General features: G+C 40.3%; 1 long non-coding RNA gene across 2 annotated transcripts; it reads left to right on the top strand.

The window, feature by feature from the left end:
* Positions 1-15,640: 15,640 nt before the first annotated feature.
* On the top strand, positions 15,641-18,602 carry Gm36610. Of its 2 annotated transcripts, none has more exons than XR_001785438.1 (3): positions 15,641-15,875; positions 17,144-17,269; positions 18,525-18,602. It is a non-coding gene; the product is annotated as a predicted gene, 36610 (long non-coding RNA). The 2 variants fall into 2 exon arrangements; XR_001785437.1 differs by having other exon boundaries at positions 17,141-17,269.
* The last annotated feature ends 5,111 nt before the right edge of the window (positions 18,603-23,713 follow it).

The following is a 23,713-nucleotide window of genomic DNA, read 5'->3' as shown; positions in this document are numbered from 1 at the left end:
CCCAGCAGTCCTCAGGCATCTGTGGGAAGACCTTTGGAACTATGTCTGCTTTCACCCTCTGGTCCAAGAAAATACTATGGCATCATATTTGACCTTTGTCTTTCAGTCAGTTCCTTATGTCCTCAAAAAGATGAAAAGGTTGAGAGTTTTACAGGTGTGAATATGTTCTAACTCATAGGGTCAGCCCTTAGACAGTCTTTAGTAATCAAGATACTGAGAGACATAAACAGGCTGCTCTGGCTGTTGGTTGAACCATGTGCTGGCAGGTCAAAACTATGCTGGCTACATTCCATGAAGCTTATCTTGAAGCTTCAGCTGACCACACCAAAAAAGAAAACAACAACAACAACAACAAAAAAAACCCCTCCTCAAACAAACATACAAACAACAACAAAAGAAAAACAGGGAGGATGGAGAGGCCTACATTAGAGAAAGATCAATGAGCTTACTGTAAAGAAAAGGATCACTAGCAGATGGACCGCCCCAAAACCTAAGAAAGCACTGATCCTCCCTGCTATGAGGGAAATGGACAGCAAATCAGAATGAAGAGGCCAGGACTATGATGTCTTAGGCTCCCAGGAGGATTAATCACAGCATCATTTGGAGTCCACCTTGTTAAGTTCTTGGGCTAGTTACAAAGAAATAACCAAATGCTGGTTCAGGGTGATACCAGTGCACTTAAGAACTATTAGAGCCTCACACACCGAAAAGACAGCTAACTCCAGCCACTCCTTCATAGCAGTCCCAGACTGTTCTTTTCCTGTTCTGGGCAGAGATCTTTTTTTAAAAATTAGGTACCACTATGGTAGTTTGAATAGGAATGGCTCCTATTGTAGGAAATCATGGAGTCGGCTTGGTCTAGCTGCCTTGAGAGGCATATGCTACAGGTTTTTCAGGTTAGAATCTGTGGTACCTGGGGCACCATGTGCCTTTTAGTTTCTGAGAAACTGAGGCACTCCCTTAGGCAGTGAAGCATCCAGGCTGCCTGTGTTCTCTCGAAATCAGTGAAACATATAGAGGCTTGATAGGACACTTAATCTTATACATTAATATTGAATACCCTGTATAGCTTGCAAATGTCATTATATCTTGCCAACTACAATTATATTCTTTCTGGCAACCACCATTGTATTTTGTTTCTGATAAAAGTATAAAAAGTCTGATTGCTTGAAATAAACTTGTCACAGCCTCAGTCTTGCTGAGACTCTTCTTAACCCAACCCAATTGACATTCTTTCCAACTATAGTCAGGTCACCCTGGCTGGGTAAGTTAAGTTCTGGCACTAACACTCCATAGGCTCAATATATTTCAACAGTTGGTTATTAGGGAGTGGCACTGGTTGACAGAGAATAGGAGGTTTGGCCTTGTTGGAGTAGGTGTGGTCTTGTTGGAGAAAGTGTATCACTGGGGATGGGCATTGGGTTTCAAAGCTTAAGCAAGGACCAGTCTCTCTCTGCTGCCTGCCAATGCAGATATAGAACTCTGAGCTGTCTCTCTAGCACCATGTCTAACTGTACACTGCCATGCTTTGAACCATGATGATAATGGACTCTGAAACTCTGAAACCTCTGAAACTGTAAGCCAGCCCCAATTAAATGTTTTTCTTTTAAAGAGTTTCTATGGTCATTGTGTCTCTTTATAGTGGTAGAACACTAACTAACACAACTACTATCAGCTTTACACCCCAGGAGACTAAAATTCCCTTTTCAGCCACTTACCAACACAGTCTAATCACTCTCTGTGTGAAGAATACCTCCTAGCCTTCTAGATTCCACAGAGGAAGCAACCCCTGATCTTGGGATTTGCTCTGAAACTTGTCTACAAGCTAGAGCAGAGTCAAGTCAGGGTGGGATACCCTGAGCTGTATCAAGTTCTTCTCCCAGAAGAGTGGGAGGGAACTTTTAAATCCTAATAATTATCATGTCCAGGTCCAGTGATGGCTCAATGATGGCTTCCTAAGGAATGAATAGAGGCAAACTCTCCAGGCTTGATGTTATACTACCCATGAGTCATGATAAGTCTCTTGGCTACAGACACACCAATATGAGTCTGGCAATATCCAATGAGCCAAAAGGCTAGACTAGGGATTCCCCATTCATCTTCTGACAACACACATTTATCAAGAGACTGTTGGAAGCAAGGATCTTCACCCCATGCCAGTCTGTTTGGAATGCACCTTTCCAGCCAGTCCACAAGCCAGGAACTTCAGATTATTCATTCATCCAGTATCTCAAGAAGGTTAATAAGTGAACAGAGATCACTTATGCTATTATTCCAAACTACACACTCTGCTTAGCCATCTTTTTTTTTTAAATTAGACATTTTCTTTATTTACATTTCAAATGTTATCCCCTTTCCTGGTTTCCCTTCCAAAAACACCCTATCCCCTCCCTTCTCCCTCTTCTCACCAACCCACCCACTCTTGCTTCCTGGCCCTGGCATTCCCCTACTCTGGGGCATAGAGCCTTCACAGGACCAAGGGCTTCTCCTCCCATTGATGACCGACTAGGCCATCCTCTGTTACATATGCAGCTGGAGCTATGAGTCCCACCATGTGTACTCTTTGATTGGTGGTTTAGTCCCTGGGAGCTCTGGGGGTACTGGCTAGTTGATATTGTTGTTCCTCCTATGGGACTGCAAACCCCTTCAGCTCCTTGGGTTCTTTCTCTAGCTCCTTCATTTGGGACCCTGTGCTCACTCAAAAGGTAGGCTGCAGGCATCCACCTCTGTATTTGTCAGTCACTAGTGGAGCGTCTCAGGAGACAACTATAACAGGCTTCTGTCAGCAAGCACTTGTTGGCATCCACAAAAGTGTCTGGGTTTGGTGATTGTATATGGGATGGATCCCCAGGTGGGGCAGTCTCTGGATAGTCCTTCCTTCCAGAATCTGCTTAGCCTTTTCCATCAGATCATCAGGTCTACTGGTCCTGGACTTGGAAGAAGAATTTCTTGTTTAATTCTACCCCTCTGGGTCTGGTATGTCAGCCCATATTTGCCTTTGAGTGGACTAGTTCAATGTTTGGTGAGACAAGCCAGGTAACAAGAAATGATAACTCTAAGGACTTAAAATTTATCTCCCCATCTTCTGGGAACTGTTGGAGAAGAACTTGATAGAGCTCAGGGTGTTCTACCCTGACTCGGCTCAGCTCCAGAATGTAGATGATCTTTTATTGGCAGTCGCCAACTCAGCCACTTGCTTAAAAGACACCAAAAACTTGTTCTAGTTCCAGATGCTGAAGTATTGAGTCTCTACAAAGAAGGCCCAACTGCTAAATAGAAGTTTCCTACTTGGGATACAAGCTCACACAAGGGAGGAAGACTCTTAGTGCCACTCAGAAGGAGGCCTCTCTTTTGGGTCTCCATGCCCCAGACCAAGAAATAGTTATAGTAATTCTCTCCACCGCCCACCCCCGGGGGGAATTACCCAAGACTCTGGATTCCAGAGTTTGCCAAAAGAGCTCCACCTCTCTAGTCATAAACTGTGGGTGAATACTGGTTCAGTTAGACAGAGACACAGTAACAGGTTTTCCAAGATTTAAAGTAAGTCCTAACCAGAGTCCTTACCTTAGCTTTACCCCATGTTACTAAGTTGTTTGCTCTTTTCCTCCATGAGACTTAAGGCATTGCAAAAGGTAATCTATCTTAGACAATGAGACCCTGGTGGAGGCCCATGACATACTCATGCAAGCCTGTGGATGGATCCAGTGGACTTGGGAGGCCTGCTTGTCATGGGGCCATAGCTACAACCTCCATGATGGTAAAAGATGCTGACAAGCCCAACTTAGACTAAGATTGGATCCTGTTGACGTCCACCCCTACTATCAAGACTCTCCTGCAGGAAGCAAATGGCTGAGTCACTCAATATTAAAATGATATTGTGCCAGTTCTGCCTCACCTTCACTGCCACTCAGAGTCTTAACCCAGTGACACCGATGCCTGATGACAGCTCTGAACCCCTTTTCCATGACTGAAAATCTGCTGGACATTTCCCCGACTAGCTGCTAAGATCTCAGAGATGCTTCCTGGCTCAAGGCAGATGTTGACCTATTGGAGTGGTGACCTAATGAGATGTCAAAAGGCAGAACTGACTGCACTTGCCTAAGCTCTGGGAGGGTGGGTAGGGGGCAAACAAATGAACATTTATATAGACAGTGGGTATGTTTTTATCATGCTTCATGTTCAGGTCATGATTCACAAGGAAGGAAGACAGAAAATATTCTACCTTTCCTTAAAGCCATCTGGCTTTCCAAAATGGAGGCTGTTATAAACTGTAAGAGCCAATCAAATGACTAACACTTTGAGGCAAAGGAAACTGGATGGAAGATCAGCTGGCCCAGCAGGCTGCGGTGCTGCTTTGCCACAGTAGCTGTAACATTCCCTAACCGAAAACATCCTCCACAACTAACTTTAATCCAGGAAGAAAAAGACATGGCACATTCCCAGACAGAATAGGGTGGTGTATCTTGCTGAACTCCAGGATCATTCTGGAGGCCCTTGGACGTCTTTTAGTGAATTAGTCAGGACTTATTTAGGAGACTTTACAAAAGTTAAGGGCAATCTAGATTAAAGACAGCAGAAGCATGAGTCAAATAATTGCCAGTGCTATGAAATGTTTGGCTAGAACCCCTGGTTCACAGTTCTCAATACCGACCTGACACTCCTCCTCACAAGGCTTACAGCAGGACCTTGTGTAATCAACAATGTCTTAAAATCTGCAAAATAAAGAACCCAATATTTACGCCTTGATAAGAATCAAAGGTTTGAAAGTTACTGAAACAAGTGGAGAATGAAATGATCTAGGAGAGGTCAGGTTAACCTGACCCCACTCCTCCTCCCCCTTGGAGCCACAGCCTATGTGTAAACAAATGGTTTCTTTCTTCTGGGAAATAGCACTTGTAAGATATCTCATAGATCAAAGGATACCACCTTCCTCCTGAGAAAGGATTCCTTGAAGTAGATAGATGATAGGTAGGTAGGTAGGTAGGTAGATAGATAGATAGATAGATAGATAGATAGATAACCAAACCCTTAAGCCTGCAGCTAGTGTGACTTGATGTAGTCTTCTTGACTTTAAAAACCTTACCATGCCTTGCTTATTGGGGGTGCGGTGAGAGTTCTCTGTGGCAGGAGCAGCTTAAATGAAGGACTACTTACACACCTAATTGCCTTGATAAGCATGATGGCCTGGAACTTTCTTGAATGATAAGTAGCATTATAATGCTAAATCATAGGATAACAATGCTCGATGTTACTCCATAATGCTTCATTGTGACACAGTTCTTACACCTGTCCACTCTAAATAATAGTTTTCCATTCTGACATCACAATAATTTGACACTACAGTACCAGCACAGTGAAACATTGCATCATCCTTATGTTTTCATTATGAAATAGCTTTCTTTTTGTGACATCATAATGCCTCCATTGAGGGATCACAATTCTCCTCCATTCTTCTACCACAATGCTGAATTGTAACAACACAGTGATCAATTATGCCTTTAAAATGTTCTGTTGTGACCAAACAGTGTCCAATTGTCATGAAAATTCCCCATTGTGGCATTGAGATTCTACTCTGTGATGTTACAATTTCCTATTGTGACATCACAATACCCCATTTAGGCACTATAATACTCCATTATGATGTCATAATGCTGCATTGTAACATCATAGTACTAAGATTTTTCAGCAGGATTCTCATATTGTCCCATTGTGACAATATAATGAAGTATAATGACATAACAATGCTTCATTGTCATATCATAATTCTTCCTTATAACATTACATTCCCCATTTAGGCAATACAATACCCTATTTTGACATCACAAAGTCCTGTTATCTCCATATTGTGACATCATAATATTATGACATCATAATATTTCATTTAACACCACAATGCTCAGCTTTACATTTATAGCTTTCCACTGTGAGAACATAAAACCCACTGTACTATCACAATGCTTGTCTTAAGATCAGACTTTAGCATTGTGATAGCACACTGTCCCATTGAGATATTGCAATGCCCATTATTAAGTTATAATTCTCCATTTTAACATCAAAATGTCTTATGATGTGACAGTGCTATACTTTGACATCACAAATCTCTGTATGACAACATAATTTTTGCTTGTGACATTAGTCTCTCTGTGTCAATGCAACTCTCTGTAAAACATTACAGTTCTCTATTGTAACAACATTGGGTCCCACTGTGTTAGTACCGTGCCCCATTATATCCTTATAACTCTCCATTTTAAAAAAATGTCTTTTTGAGACAAGGTTTCTCTATACATAACCCTGCTAATCTTGGAACTTGCTATGTAAACCAATCTGGCATTGAAGTCTCAGAGATCTGCTTGGCTCTGCCTCCTGAGTGCTGTAATTAAATATTCCCCTGCCTGCCATGCACTACAGTTTTCCCTTGTGATTTGGGAGGGTAAGTCATTTCTCATTCCACGCATATCCATTCCACAGAGAAAAAGTCCTGCATCTTCTGTGCTTGAACGTCAGACTGATCGCCCAAGTTGCCATAGAAACCACGGGAACTGTTGGCTAGTGGACTCTGTCACTTTTTAAATGATATAACTGCTAAATTATTATTTCTCAGACTTCTAACTACATTGACAGCTAAGATAGCAGCTAGAAAAAAAACCTTTCTCAGATGTAATCTGTTATCTCCTTACCTATACTCTGTTTCCATTAATTAAACGCCTCATATTTCCTCTTCTTGCTATGCCACTGTCCTAATATTATCTGAGATCCTATAAATTTGCCTAACTCTAATGAAATATTCCATTATATGATCCAACATTTTAATCTTTTTCCTTCCGCTCCACAAAAGGCTCATCTTAAAGACTGCTCGTGTTGCTAACTCATGTCGTTATCTCTTTTATAAACTTATAAACTATAGGACACCCACTCAGATCTACCTCTCATGGACCAAATAGGCTCCATCCAGATAAGTCCATCTGCCTAACCTATTCCAGAGGGTGGGATTCCTCAGGGTTTTAAATGTATATTTTAAGAAAAAAATTTCTTTCTCCAAAATGGACTCAATCTTATTCTCTACCTATAATGCGTTTCAACACTTTGTCAAGTCCAGGCACTTACTATACTCAGGAAAGCTCCAGAGAAGCAACCTCCAGATGCTCCAGTCTCCACACAGACACAGACGCTTCTGGACCTGTTCCTTCTGACCTATCCTCAGATGGCTCCACAGACCCTGGACAGCAAGGAAACAGCCAACTCTCCTAAGACTGGAGAGTCTTCTCCAGTCGCATACCCATTCCTCTAGGTTCCCTAGAGACACGTAGCCCCAATGTCAGCATGAAGCAGCCAGATATCAGGACGACCCTATTCCTGCTTTATTATCACCTCTTTCTAATTTTTTCTTTGTTTTTTTTTTTTTTTTCTTTTTTAAAAATTAAGCCAAAATGAGGGAATGCTGGTATTCTGTCTGGACTCCATCCCCACAGTTACCTGGCAATGGGTAGATAAGCTCCTCCCCACAGTTACCTGGTAACAGCCAGGTAAGCCTGGTCCATTATAAAAGGGGCTGCTTGCCCCATCCCCCTCTCTCTTTCTCTCTCTCTCTCTGCCTCTTGCTCCCCCTTTCTCTTCATTCCCTTCTCCCCTCCATGTGGTCATGGCCAGCCTCTACTTTTCTACTCTCGCCTTCTCTCTGCCTTTCTCTGCCTCTACTACCCTCTTAACTCCCCTCCCCATGGCCTAAATAACCTACATTCTATGCTATATGGTTGTGTAGCTGGTCCCACAGGGTGAAGGGATGCCTTGGCATGGGCCTGCCAAGACATCCCCTTCCTCTACAGCTCCCCACACCCCCCATAGAACATATATTAATATCTCTTTATCTTTTTATAATCACAACACCAGGGTCATACCTTTTAATACCACATCTTCCTTACAGGTTTTTAATATGAGATGTGTTAAATGTAGTCATTTTTACCATTTTCTCCTGTGCCCAGGTATGGTAAATCTCGGGTGTAAGGAAGACATGAGTGTTGCTTAGAAGTCATGCTCTATGAAGCCTTTGGATTAGTATACACATAACTAACTCTATAAACTGCCCCAAGGATACAATGAAAAGAGCAACTACCTGCTTAGAGGAATGAAAATGCTTGCTTCGAGATAAGGTCATATGTCAGACTTTATTTCTATGGCTGACTATGGGGCCATACTGGTTTTGTCTATACTGTCTCCTTCCACTATGTGGTGGTTTAAATGAGAGGTTGCCTATATTCTCAGGCATTTGAGTGTTTGGTTGCCAGTTGGTGGCCCTGTTTGGGGATGCTTTGGAGGTATGGCCATGCTGAAGAAACTATGTCTATCTGTTGTTGAGAGCTTGAAGACTTGATGCAATTTTGAATTTGTTCTCTCTGCTTCCTGTTTGTTGTTTGAGATGTGAGCACTCAGGTGCTGTTCCTGCCCATGTGCTTGATGTTTGCTGCCCTGCTTCGTGGCCGTGATGGACTCCTTTGCCTGTGGAAATGTAAGCCAAGGAAATTTTTTCTTTTATAAGTTTTGCTGTCTTATCACAGCAACAGAAATGGATATAAAACGCTGGATGAAGAACAGCACGGAGTCTTGAGATGTTGATCATGAATGGGTATGGGAAGTGAGAAAAAATACTTGAAGAAAGATAAGGGACTCACTGTCCTGCTGCTGGCTTCAGTCTGGTGTCTGAGCTTTAAGATGAACTATGCAGTGGCTCCAAGATTAGCTCTTCACAGTTGAGAAAAGTAGTGGAATTTCTCCACATCCATGAGACGAATCTGGCATTTTAAAAGTTGCTCCTTTTGATGCTATATAGATGTTCATTCGCTCTGTGAGGATAATGCTAACTATAGATTGACACTTTTGATGAGCGCAATCAAGCCTGCATCTGAGTATGTATACATGCTAGCTCTCCTTAGGCTTCTGTAATCAAGAAGACTATGTTTCCCTGAAGCATCAGGAGTGTTCTCTGGGGAGACTAGATTGAAGTAGTGTTCAAGCCCCAAGCCTTAAATGTATGGAGGAGAAAATGTAAACCTGTAGTCTAGTCTGGTGTATGAAGGAGGCTTTTGCCTCCTCTGACACTCTTTAAGTCCTCTGGTTTCTGCCATGCTACCCACTAAATATTTACATTGTAGGGAAATTACTTGACCCTTTTAGTTTACTTATTATTTTGCTTTGGTGGTGTTGCAGAAATTTCTGGGAAACTGAGTTATTGAGCTGTTTTTTGTCTGTTTGTTTGTTTGTTTTTTGTTTTTTTTTCAAGTGAGGAGAGGAAAGTTTGTTAGGTTGCTAGGTCACACCCAGATCACTCTGTAATTGCCTGAGCCTCCTTTCTTGGATTCAATAGCCTTTTATTACACGGAAGTGAGCAAACAGGAAGTGCAAGTACAAAAGGAGCTCTGGCTAGGTAGGGTTAAAATTCCATAACTCTGCCCTCTCAGTGCCTTGAGTTCCTGGAGATACTGCAAGTGGAGCAAGGCAGTTCAACCGAACTGTTTCAGCACTGGGGAATTTCCTTTGTTTCAACACATGGCAGTTTGGGGATTTTCCATCACATTCCCTCCTGTGAGGAACGTTAAGTGAAACCATTTTTTCTGTAATCTGGAAATGATGTTGAAGACAAGTCGTGTCATTTTTGAATCAAGAATTTGTTTTGACAAAATGAATATAAATGTGTTTTGACTTACAGGATGTTATTGTCATAAAAGACAAGACTTGACAGTGCGAACCTAACATGATTTGACTGTGAATAAAACAGAAGAAAAGTATGTGACAATTTATATGATAAGCATGAGCTGACACACCCAAAGAGCTTGAGAACTGAAATGAGACAGGCCCCAGGATTGCAGGGCATTTCAAGCCTCTGTACTGATTTCTAGGACTTTGATATTAGCAACTGTGTGACTCTGGCTCTGACGATGGTTGAGTGTTCAGCACCAGTGTCAAGTTCCCCCCTGTCAGTGCTTGTCACTTGCTGATTCTCAAGGACCTTCTGGAATTTACAACAGTGACATCCTCCCAGCCTGCAATAGCTAAAGGACCTTACAGTGCATTCGAGTTGAACCTGCTTCTCAAATGTCCTCATGGAAAAGGATTCCCCAGCACTTCCTATCCATCTCTTCTATTTGATGAGGTAGCTGTTTACGTGGGATTACCATAATTTATAGCATCGTGTTGTAAGGGATGTTTTTGTAAATAAGCCAAGCATATTCTAAACCAAATCTCATGTGGACATCCTAACTGCCAAGCCCCACAGCTCACTGGCTGTGCTCTCCACACCTTCTCTGTTTGGTCATAATCCCTGTGATTCTTCTGAAAGAATCCCCTGATACTGGTGGAGGACCTGGAGTCTAACTGTTTCTATCCTGTTTCTGATGAACTGATCTAGAAGACTTATAAGGCGTGGACCAAAATAGAGTTGGGAGAATGATAACCGAAGGCCCCATTGGAGGCGAGTTAGCCGTGGGCTCCAGGAGGCCCAGGTCTTACCCCAGTAAGGTCCTTTGGTCTTGTCTCAGGCCTTGATTTGTTCTAACAATTGTCTAGCCATTTCATTACTATCCATGATTGTTTCGTATAGAGATAACCTTCTTTCTCTAGGAAGACATGTATGCCACCTTATCCAGCTATTATTAGGTCTAGCCTTCTACTTGGGATGCCAGGGAGTCTATATGGTGCTACAGGGTGACCATGCACTGTTAGACTTTGCTGAGGCCCTCTTATAATTTGGTTGGAAAACTGGCTATGTTGGACCTGTTGGATCACAAACATGGTTGGCTCTGTGGCAGAAGCATCAATGAGGGTCATGCTCAATAATATTGGGAATAAGATAGGATTTCTTTTTCCCTTGTTTTAAGTATTGGTCTACCTCTGGTCCAAGGATTTCTTTTTTTCTTGTCCCAAGTATTGGCTACCTCTGGTCCAAGGAGAATAGCTAGGTGTGAAGCCATGAATACCATCCTGCATGCCCCTCTCATGCTAACTGATAAGGGGCTGCAGAGACAGAATAAAAGGTACTTAGAAATAGAGGAAAAAGTATGGATCTTGCACTACGGGTCTGAGAAAATCCAGGCACCCAGAAACACAAAAGGAGGGAGGACCTGCAAGTTCATTAGACAGGGACCAATGTGACAATGCAAGGAAAAAGGACTGAAGAATGAATGCCCCATGACCCAAATATTACCCCTTGATAGGAATCAGAGATTTGAAAGTTACTGAAAGAGGTGGAGAATGAAATGGTCTAGGAGAGGTCAGGTTAACCTGACCCCATTCCTCCTCCCCTTGGAGCCACAGCCTATGTATAAACAAATGGTTTCTCTCTTCTGGGAAGTGACACTTGTAAGATCTCATAGATCAAAGAGTTCCTCCTTCCTCCTGAGAAAGGATTCCTTGAAGTAGATAGATGATAGATAGATGATAGATAGATAGATAGATAGATAGATAGATAACCAAACCCTTAAGCCTGCAGCTAATGTGACTTGATGTAATCTTCTTGACTTTAAAAACCTTGCTATGCCTTGCTTATTGGGGGTGGGTTGAGAGTTCTCTGTAACAGGAACAGCTTAAATAAAGGACTGGCAGTGCTGTGGGTGAGCATCCAAATGGAATCTCAAGATATCTGGAGGCCTCTAGGTTCTTCTCAGAACAGGCAAGTCATCCTCAAGGGAGTTCAGAATGGAGTTCCTGAGTAACAAACCTGGCTAAAGCTGGAGAAGTTTCCTATTGTCTTGAATAGTCCTAGGTAGCATGGCAGGATACAAAGCAGACATTGGAGTTTAGGGTTTTTGACTTTGAGGGTGGCCATAGGTAGGAGGGGAATACGGTGGAAGTTTCAAATTGTAGTCCTTCACCTGAAGGGTAGGTGACTTTTCTGAGTTGAGACTTAGAGATCAGGACTGCAGTGGACTCCTGAGGGGCATGGAAATGAAGCCGGTCTTGAAGTGGGAGAGGGGGTAAAGGGGAAAATCCTGCCAAGAATCAATGTAAGGAAACTTGGTGTCTGGGTTCTTCAATGAAGGTGTCTCACACTCTGTGAATGGTGGCCAGGTCTAGAGTTCCTTCTGAAGACCAACTGAGAGTCTAGGAGAGCCAGTGGACTTCACAGAAGGCTCTCAATCTGGAGAGCTTTATTCTCACACCACTGCAGTAGTCTCTAGAGAATCCTTCCTTGAAATTTGCCAACATCCTCTGAAACATCATAGGGTACTTTAATATAGTTTGATTTTTTTTCTAATTTTTTTATTATTTAAGTGCATTTTATACATCAAATATATTAATAATATTGAGTATTTTGGGAATCAAATAATACATAAAAATTTGTTCAACTTTTATATTCATATCCTTTCATATCCTAAAAATATCATTAATGAACATTTAATACAATCCATAACTGAGGATTCTATATCTAATGTTGAATACTAAACTGTTTCAAAACATACAAAATATTCTTTGGAAATTAAAAATAGTAAAACAGCATAAAATATTAAAAATGAATCATCAAGAAATATATTCCAAAGCCCTTATATGATACCACCTGACATTGTGAGAGTATTTAAAATGCATTATATATCTGTGTGTATTGTTTAACTATAAATTTACTTAAAAAATTATCAGTGTTTCAAGGAGAGAAATTATTTTATCAGTAAGTATATTTTAAAAATTTCAAAATGGCAAAAACTCTTTTAAATTAAACATTAAAATGATAATTTCAAGCATAGTGAGAAAAATTATCAAAAATATTTTCATGTTTGTAGAATATGATTTTAATATTTTCTACTGTTAATATTTAACAATCAGAATAATTATTCTAAGATATATTTCATTGTTATGACTCCCTTTTCATTTGTGATTTTATTAATTTGGATACTCTGAGTCCTCTCGTAAGTCTGGCTAAGGGTTTATCTCTCTTATTGATTTTCGCAAAGAACTAGCTTCTGGTTTTGTTGATTCTTTGTATAGTTCTTTTTGTTTCTATTTGGTTGTTTTCAGCCCTGAGTTTGATTATTTCCTGCCATCTACTCCTCTTGGGTGTATTTGCTTCTTTTTGTTCTAGAGTTTTCAGGTGTGCTGTCAAGCTGCTAGTGTTAGCTCTCTCCAGTTTCTTTTTGGAGGTCCTTAGAGTTATGAGTTTTCCTCTTAGCACTGCTTTCATTGTGTCCCATAAGTTTTGGTATGATGTGTCTTCATTTTCACTAAATTCTAAAAAGCCTTTAATTTTTTTTTCACTTCTTCCTTGACCAAGTTATCATTGAGTAGAGCATTGTTCAGCTTTCATGTGAATGTGTGCTTTCCGTTGTTTTTGTTGGTATTCAAGATCAGCCTTAGTCCATGGTGATCTGATAGGGTGCATGGGATTATTTCAATCTTCTTGTATTTGCTGAGGCCTGTTTTGTGACCAATTATATGGTTAATTTTGGAGAAGGCATCATGAGGTGCTGAGAAGAAGGTATATTCTTTTGCTTTAGTATAAAATGTTCTGTAAATATCTGTTAGATCCAGTTGGTTCATAACTTCCATTAGTTTCACTGTGTCTCTGTTTAGTTTCTGTTTCCAGGATCTGTTCATTGCTTAGAGTGGGATGTTGAAGTTTCCCACTATTATTCTATGGGATGTGATGTATGCTTTGAGCTTTAGTAAACTTTCTTTTATGTATGTGGGTGCCCTTGCCTTTGGAGCATAGATGTTCAGAATTGAAAGTTCATCTTGGTAGATTTTCCTTTTGACCAGTATAAAGTGTCTCTCTTTATCTTTTTTGATAACTTTTGGTTGAATGTTGATTTTATTTGATATTAGAATGGCTACTCCAGCTTGTTTCTTGGGACCATTTGCTTGGAAAATTGTTTTCTGACCTTTTACTCTGAGGTAGTGTCTGTCTTTGTCACTGATGTACGTTTCACATATGCAGCAAAATATTGGGTCCTATTTACATATCCAGTCTGTTAGTCTATATATTTTTGTTGGGGAATTGAGTCCATTGATATTAAGAGATATTAAGAAAAAGTGATTGTTACTTCCTGCTATTTTTGTTGTTAGAGGTGGAATTACGTTTGTGTGTCTATCTTCTTTTGGGTTTGTTGAAAGATTACTTTCTTGCTCTTGCCTCTGGGACCCTGAGATCCCGGTGTGACCAAGCTCCTGTGATCCTGGGATCCTGTGGTCCTGGTTGTGTTAGAGCTCCTGGGAATGGAGCTTCTTCTGGATGCTGTGGGACAGGCTGTGGACCCAATGTATGCCCAGGGCACCAGCCCAGACCAGAAGGAACTTGTGCCACTGGCTGGGCGGAGTGCTTGGGTCCTGCTGGTCCCAGTTACTTCCCGTGTTGGGGCAGATGTTGTGTCCTCCTTACCTCTGATTTTATGATCCTGGTTGGTCGGAGTTCCTGGGTGCCTGGGTTCCACTGGTCCCAGTTACTCCCCGGGGTTGGGGCAGATGTTGTGACTTCTTCTAATGGTTTGATTTTAAATGCACCTGGCATGTGTGCATTGTGTGTGCACAAAAAAGGGTAGGGAGCCTGGAGTATACTCCCCTTCTTAGTCTGATTCCCACCAGGCTGGATACCTTGTAATGATTTAAGAGGTTCCCTTCGTGCCAAATGTTTAACCTCAGTGATGGGTCACCCTCTCCCCCATTACAGGAGGTGAGAGCTCATTCAGGTTAAGCAATCTCAGCAGAACCATTGGTTTCAGCCCAGTCAGACTCTGTAGCCTTAGATTGTGGAGCCACCATCTTCGTTCTCACATTCACACTCATTTATCCAGAGTTTAAACATGTAATCCCTAACTGTTTCCATGGAATCCTGTTTTAGCTAGAAACCAGAGCCTATGTTACCTTGGCTAAAATGAAAGGATGATTCTCTGAGTGCTGGCCTTGCCCAACTGAGAGGTTTGGGGCAGGGCTCAAGTGTGACAGTGCAATCTCGCTGGGGCGTCTAGAATGTTGCTGGAATTTCTGGGAAACCATGACCTAAGCCTTTTTTAGGTTGGAGAAAGGAAAGTTTCCCCAGATCTCTCTATAATAGCTTTGGCTTCCCATCTCGTGTTTGTGTTCAGCTGCCTTTTATATACAGGAGAGCAGAACTCAAACAAATAAGAAGTACATGCACAAAAGTAGATATGCGGCAGTGTATGACATAGTTTGGCAGAGTTAAAACTCTGTTACCCTATTTCCTCAGAGCCACGAGTTCCTGGAGATACCATGAGTATAGCAGGGCAGTCTAATAGAACTAACTCAACAGTTGGCAGTTTGGGGGTTTTCTTAATCTTCAAGTAGTTTGACAATTTATTGTATTCTCAGAGAATTGCTCTAATTTGTGCTTTCTCATATACAAAACCTGTCAGATTTATAAAGAGAGATTTCATTTCCCACTCTTAGCTCTGCAGCCAGGCTTCTCATGGGCAGTGAGGTAGCTTTCCTTTCCCCACAGCTTAGCCTAGAGAATGATCAGAGGGAAGCTGTGGGGTATTAAAAACTAGCAAGTTTGAAACAGTGTATGTAAGGGAGGGAAGAGAACACTCAGAATTTTCACGAGTTCCATAAAAGATTTTTGTTTCACTTTTTCATGCTTTTCAGCCCATACTCTGCAAAGAGTTTTAAAGACCCGGCACCAGGAAAGTGGAGTTCATTTCTCCAGACATAGAGTGAAATCTTCTCTTTCCCATTTCCGATTTATCAGTCATAGAACCTGATGAATTCCCAGTTTGCTTTTCCCTGGTGAAGATGGAATATTGTGTTCAGGATAAGAAGTACAGTTACCCTCAACTTTCAGGGTCCCAGAATTCCAAGCACTAGGACAGCCAGGAGTTGGTGCACACTGGAAATGAACTGAGAGTACCTTGGAATTTGCATTCAGAATGACTGCCAAGGAGGTAAGAATGCCAAGATCTTAGGATTCCTCCAGAAAGCCATGATGAATGAAGATGTTCCAAGGCTTAAAGCTAACATAACATTTTATCAGGTTAATACATGCTTTTATGTAAATATACTTTAATTTTTTTCTGTTTTTTTTTACACCTTCACATTTATATTTTTGATGAGTTTTACAATGAAGATACACTACTACAAAAACCAAAATGGTCAGGGGTTTTGGCATATTCCTCAATTCCTGACACTTCAGGAGCCTGAAGGAGGAGAATGGAGAATTTAAGGCTATCGTGGGGTGCCTAGTGATATCTTGTTCAGAAGGGGAAAAAAAATTAACCAAGTATCAATTAGGTACTCTTAAGACTAAGGTGTTCTAAGACCGAAAATGCACATTTTGTAAGAAAAAAATCTTACTGTGGTAGTTTTTCATAATTTAAAAGTGTTGTTAACTGTATTAAAAATTACTTCACATAGTTATTACCTGGACTTAATAAAAAGAAAAAGAAAACCAGAAAGTGCAGGTCCAAGGGAATGCCATACACTTTCCCACAGATCTCACCACTCTTATTGTATTATACTGTCAGGTGAGTCCCCATTTTCCCTTGTTTTAGTGGCTTTGTTTCAGTCAAACACACTGAACACCATAGATGATTTATTATTTTTTTGAGTTAAATTATTCTGATAACTATTTTAGATCAGGAATAATCCATTCATCAATAACCTTGAGAAACATAATATAAAACTATGCCTGAAGAAAGGACAGGCAGTTCAGTTAAAAGGAGTTTAGAGTCCAAATGTGATTATCCCATTTTCTTTTTGTGCTGAGAAATGTTCTGGGCATAGAGACGATATATAGTGAATATTTACACATGGATTCAGAAGTGTGGCTAGAATTTAGAATCTCCTTCCAGAGTTTGCATAGAGGTGAAGAAATGTAAAAGGTTTATTGGAACATGGACAATAACTGGGAAAATGATTCCAATCAGATTTTTTTATTCAGAACAATAATTAGATTATCCCCTCACCCCCAAATCTCTGAGGATGTTTTAGTATAAAGCAGACGAAAACTTGAAGTTTTTCTCTTCAGCTTGGGCCAGACATTGCTGTGTGAAGACACACTATTGTATGAGTGGGCTAGAGTAAATGTTCTTAAATGTATGAATGAATATTGGTCAAGATCTTTGTTTTTATAGTTTTTTTTTAAAGCTTAACACCAAACCTTCATACTCTAAAGCTCAGGTTACAAACCTGAGCTCCATTGGTCTCTCAGTAGATATCCCTGATGCAGATATCCCTGATGCAGATATCCCTGATGCAGATATCCCTGATGCAGATATCCCTGATGCTTACCTGCGTGCAGATATGGGGCTTCCTTACACCCAGGACAGAAGCACAGTTGGTAAGATTTCTCAGCACTCTAGGAGACAAAAAGAACTCGTGGTCACAGAAGACTGCTTGTCTGAAGACCACAGTAGACACTGGAAGAACACAATTCTTTTCTATTTCTGTGTTATGAACGCTGAGAAAGATTGAGAGAAGCAGGAATACCTGCTCCATCCACATGTCATCCAGGGTAATGATTTCAGTGGCCTCTTCCAGCCTCTGTAAGGAAACCCACTTTTGCTCTCCTTTCTGATGAAGCATAGATCACAGATTCACAGTGCAACCAGTTCTTCACGTTTTCTGTGACTCTTAGTAGTTAGTCACTTTTATGCCCTGACCCTAAGTGTGATGGCTGTTCTTGGTTTTCAACTTAACTGATTCTGAAATGGTAAAACCCCCAAACATGGCACACCAGTGAGGGATTTTTAGTTAATTTCAAGTGGGAAGATTTTTTTCTATTCAGGATCTTTGAATGGGAAGACCAGGTCTTTTGAGATAGGAAGTCCTGCCTTTAATTTGGGACACGCCATCTGCTGGAGGCAGATGGAAGAACATGGAAATAGGAAGTTTTTGCTTCTTGCCTGCTTGCTTTCATCTCTCTCTCTCCCTCCCTCCCTCTCTCTCTCTCTCTCTCTCTCTCTCTCTCTCTCTCTCTCTCTCTCCCTCCCTCCCTCCCTCCCTCCCTCCCTCCCTCCCTCTCTCTCTCTCTCTCTCTCTCTCTCTCTCTCTCTCTCTCTCTTTCTCTCTCTCTCTCTCTCACATACACACACAAGTTCCCTTACTCTAGAGAACCCTGACTAATACATTAAGCAAGAAGACTTTTGTTCTGAGAATGTAACTCTTTCAAGAATACTGGCCTTTGCCTTCAAATAATCTTTTTCAGATAACTTGTTGCCTGAGGAGGAACACAGCCACAATGGCTATTGTGCTTGAGTAAAGTGTAACTTGAAAGGTTTTGTACACCAGCAGACAAAAGAAACAAAAGTCAGAAGTGCTCTGAGAAGACTAGAGAGTAAAATTAACTCTGGTTTTTGGAGGAGTCCTGTTCTGTGGAAAGAAGGGACAGAGATCTCATCTGCCAATATGCAGAGTACCACTAACAAAATTATTGTCCATAAGCCTAATAAATGTAAATCATATAGTTTCTATTGAATTATTTTAGAGCCCCACTGATGAGGCCAGAATGAAAATATGCTTCAAATAGTGTTATTGTTGATTAATAGTTTTGTTACTTTTGATTCCTGATTAAAGGTCATGATCTTTTATTGCAGATTGAGGCCCCCAGTACATGAGCTATGAGAACCACCTGCATGAACCCATGACATATGATTTCTTAAAAAATTCATAAACCTCCTGAAAGAATTCAAGGAGTTTAAAGGAGACACACAGAAACAGCTCAATGAAATCAAGGAGAGCACACAGAGAATAAATGCCTGAGTGATGCCCAAGAAAACACAAACATAAGGCTGATAGGATGAAAACAATCTAAGAGAACTGAAGCTGAAATGAAGAAGAAATTGAAAACAAAACAACCCTCCCAAAACCAAAAACTAAACTAGAAAACTCAAAGAAAAACCATATAAGCAGAATGAATCAAGCAAAAGACAGAATAAGAGGGTTTGAAGATTAAAATAGAAGATCTAGGCCAAATAAGTAAGGGATATGAAAATAAGAAAAAGGAGGATGAGTAGAAGGAGGAAGAAATAAGGGGAGAAGGAGGAGGAAGAGGAGGAGGGGGAGAAGGGAAGGAGAAGGAGGAAAGAAGAAGAAGGAGGAAAGAAGAAGGAGGAAAGAAGAAGAAGAAGAAGAGAGGAAGAGGAAGAAGAGGAAGAGGAAGAGGAAGAAGAGGAAGAAGAGGAAGAGAAAGAAGAGGAAGAAGAGGAAGAGGAAGAAGAGGAAGAGGAAGAAGAAGGTGGCAGCACAGGAAAGACACACACAGAAAATGTGGGACACTATGAAAATACTAAACTTTTTAATTATAGGCATAAATGAGGGATATGAATCCTAAATCCATGGCATAAAGCAGATATTCAACAAGATCATAGAAGAAAACATCCCTAAACTAAGGAAAGACACACTCAAATTTAAGAAGCACACAGAACACCAAATAGATAAAACCAGAAAAGAAAATCTGTGTAGCATACCATAATTAAAGCATTAAGTATACATAATGAAGGAAGCAAATTGAAAGCTGAAAAAGAAAAAAAATGCAAGTCATGAATATAGGAAAACCCATCACAATAACATCTGGTTTCTTAATAGAAACTTCAAAAGCCAGAAGAGCCTAGAGGCATTCTAACTCCTAAAAGACAATGACAGCCAGCCTAAATAATGTACTCTTCAAAACTATCTGCCATGTTTGAAGGAGAAAGGAAAACTTTCAACAACATAAGACCCTAAAAACAATTTTACCCAGCAACACAAATCTAAGGAAATACAAGAAGCATTATTTCTGGCTGAATAGAAGAATAAGCCTAGCAAAAAGATTGCGTAAAGCAGTATTAAAACATAATTATTAAAACACAAAATACCTGGGGCTGGAGAGATGACTCAGTGGTTAAGAGCACTGACTGCTCTTCCAGAGGTCCTGAGTTCAAATCCCAGCAACCACATGGTGGCTCACAGTCATCTGTAATGGGACCCAATGCCTTCTTCTGTTGTGTCTGAAGACAGTGACAGTGTACTCACATACATTAAATAAATAAATAAATAAATAAATAAATAAATAAATACTTTAAAAAAACAAAATATCACTGAAAACACAAATCACAACACAAAACCAACAACATAATGACCACAATTAACATTTACATTTTAATAATAACTTTAAGGTATTAATGGCTTCAGTCCCCCAATCAAAAGTCATAGATTGGCTGAATGGATCAAGAATCAAAATCCATCTTGTTCCCAACAAGAACACTTCTTAAATGTAGCAGAGGATGGCCTTGTCAGGCATCAGTGGGAGGCTAGGACCTTGGTTCTGTGAAGTTTCCATGCCCCAGTGTAGGGAAATGCCAGGGCAGGGAGTTGGGAGGGGGTGGGTGGGCAAACACCCTCATAAAAGCAGGAGGAGGGGGGATGGGATAAGGGATTTCTGGGGAGGGGCAAATCGGGAAAGGGGATATCATTTGAAATGTAAATAAAGAAAATATCCAATTAAAAAAAAAAAAAGAAAATTGGACCCCCTTCCCCTATCTTAGTTTTAAAGATAGGAACCATCTTAGAGTAAAGAATGGACAAATCAAATAGACGAGGAAGCAATCGGTTGTCACTATTCTAACATTTGGCAAAAGAGCCTTCAAACTAAAACTAATCAAAAGGGTTAAAGGACACCTTCAACCTAATGAAGAGAACAGTTAACCAAGGAGATGTTTCTTTCCTCAACAGATATAGTCACCAAACCCTGGGGCACCCAATCTCTCTCTCTCTCTCTCTCTCTCTCTCTCTCTCTCTCTCTCTCTCTCTCTCTCTCACACACACACACACACACACACACACACACAGTTAAATTTAAAGACACAGATGAATATCAATCCATTCATACTAGGTGATTTTAACACTCCAATTTGTCTAATAAACATGCCATCTTGGACAAAAATAAAGAAACATAAGAATTAACCAATTTCATGCATCAAGTGGACTTAATAGCTATCTACAAAATATTCTCTCTGAACATCTTCACCTGGTTGACTGTTTGCTTGGCTGTACAGATGCTTTTTATTTTCATGAAGTCCCATTTGTCAATTGCCTTTCTTGTTGGGTCCTAATCAGGAAGTCCTTTCCTTCACCTATATCATGTAGGGTACTACCTGTTTTCTTCTAGCATTTTCAGTGTTTCATGTTTAGGTCTTTGATCCATTTGGACTTAGTTCTTGTTTAATTTCATTCTTTTGCATGTGTCCATTCAGTTTTGCCAGAATCATTTGTTGACAATACTTTCTTTTGTTCCAGTGTATGTTTTGGCAACTTTGCCAAATATTAAGTTGTCGAAATTACATGAACTCATGTTCAAGTCTTTAATTTTGTTCCACTAGTCTACATGTCTGGTTATTTTTTTGTGTGTGTGTGTGCCAGCACCATATTGTTTTTATTACTATTGCTCTGTAATACATCTTAAGAACTGAAATTATGGGGCTGGAAAGATGACCCAGAGGTTAGGAGCACTGGTTGTTCTTTTAGAGGTCTTGAATTTAAGGATCTCTTTGTGGCTCATGATTGTCTGTAATGAGATCTGGTGCCCTCTTCTGGCATACATGCAGGCAGAACACTATATACACAATAGCTAAATAAATCTAAAAAAATAAATAAATAACAAAAACTAAAAACAAATAAAACACTGGGGTTGGGATTTCTCCAGCACTGCTCCTTTTGCTCAAGTTTGTTTGGTTATCCAGGGTCTTTGTGGTTCCATAAGAAACTTAGGTGGATTTTTCTGAAAAGAATAAGATGAAGGTTTTGATTTGGATTGTATTGAATCTGTAAATAGCTTTTGCTAGGACAGTCATTTTCATAATATTAATTCTACTAATTGATGAGCCAGGGAAGCCTTTCTATTTCCCAGTGTCTTTCTATCTTTCTATCTTTTTTTAAAAAAGAGGATTAAAGTTTTCATTGTAGAGTCTATCCACTTCCATGGTTAGGTTTTTTCTTAAATATTTCCTTTTCTTTTAAGCTATTGTGAGTGGGAGTGTACCTATATGTTCTCCTGTATATGTTTTATTGTTGCTATATAGAAAAGATATTGAGTATTACAAGTTGATTTATGTGCTGCCACACTGCTGCTGAGTTTAGTTATGATTTCTAGAAATGTTCTGAGAATTGGGGGATCTCTAATGTATAGTTCATGTCACCTGCAAATACGTATAGTTTGGCTTCTTCCCTCCCTACATGTGTCCCTTTCATTTCCATGCCTTTTCCGTTTCAGCTAGTCCTTTGGGCACACTGTTGAAAAGGAGTGTCTCCTACCTGACTTGAGTAGAATTGCTTCAAGTTTTCTGTGTTTAGGATGATGTTGGCTGTGGGTTTCTCTTTATACCTTTTATTATGTTGAGGAATGTTCCCTCTAGCCCTATATTCTCTAGTGCTTTTATCATGAAGGCTTGTTGGGTTTTGTCCAAGACATTTTCTGCTATTATTGAGATGATCATGTGACTTTTGTCTTTTAGTCCATTTATTTGGTTTATTACATTAATTGATTTGTAGAACAATCTTATTGAACTACATTATTGAAATGTAGAACCATTCCTACATTTGAGGGATAAAGCAAACTTATTCATACTCTTTTTACTCTTGTATACTCTTTTTAATGTGTCTGTATTTTGTAGGCAAGTATTTTATTGAGCATTTTTGAGTCTAAGTTCACCAAGATTTACTCCTTTTTCTGTTGTGTTATTACCTGGTTTTGGTATTAGAGTAATTCTGGCATTGTAGTAGTTTGAAATGCATTCATTTCACTTTTCTTTTGTCTGGTTTTATTTCCAATAGTTTGAGGAGGACTGGTTCTAGATCTTTGAAAGTCTCTTAGAATTCTGTTGTGATTTCATTTGACTCTGGATTTGTTGTTGTTGTTATTGTTGTTTTTGCTGTTGTTTTGTTTTAGCTGAAAGGCTTTATGTTACTCTTTCTTCCTTCGTTCCTTTGTTCCTTCGTTCCTTCGTTCCTTCTTTCCTTTCTTTCTTCCTTCCTTCCTTCCTTCCTTCCTTCCTTCCTTCCTTCCTTCCTTCCTTCCTTCCTTCCTTTCTTCTAGCGCGCGCTCGACTGGCCAGGAAGAACGACGCTGCAACAGGATCCTTCTGCACACGTTTATTGGGAGAGCTTGATTGTAGAGACGAAAAGACCTCGAGCCCAGAACTGGTGCTGCTTTTATAGGCCTAGGAGGGGCGTGTCTCACACCCGGATTGGTTATGCACTAAGCCTCATTTGCATGTTCCTCATCTGATTGGCTACTCTCTCTCAGTACCTTACAGAGCCTCATTATCATACCTCATTTGCATGTCTCACATCTGATTGGTTATACTCTCAGTACCTTACAGAACCTCATTATCATACCTCATTTGCATGTCTCACATCTGATTGGTTATACTCTCAGTACCTTACAGAACCTCATTATCATGCCTGGGCCAGGCAGTGTCTTTGCAAAAAACTTTACTGCATATGTACACATTGGTTGTTTGTCCAATCTTATGCGTGGTGGCCAGCAGTAGTCAGTGCCACTCAGCAACGGCACATGTGGCTTCCCACACTTACTTTCTTTCTTTCTTTCTTTCTTTCTTTCTTTCTTTCTTTCTTTCTTTCTTCCTTCCTTCCTTCCTTCCTTCCTTCCTTCCTTCCTTCCTTCCTTTCTTTCTCTTTCTTTCTTTCTTTCTTTCTTTTTTTTTTTTTTTTTTTTTTGAGACAGGGTTTCTCTGTGTAGCTCTGGCTGTCCTGGAACTCACTTTGTAGACCAGACTGGCCTCAAACT

The sequence above is a fragment of the Mus musculus genome, chromosome 6 (assembly GCF_000001635.26).
Source record: "Mus musculus strain C57BL/6J chromosome 6, GRCm38.p6 C57BL/6J".
Lineage (NCBI taxonomy): Eukaryota > Metazoa > Chordata > Mammalia > Rodentia > Muridae > Mus > Mus musculus.
This window is presented reverse-complemented; position numbering and strand designations above follow the sequence as displayed.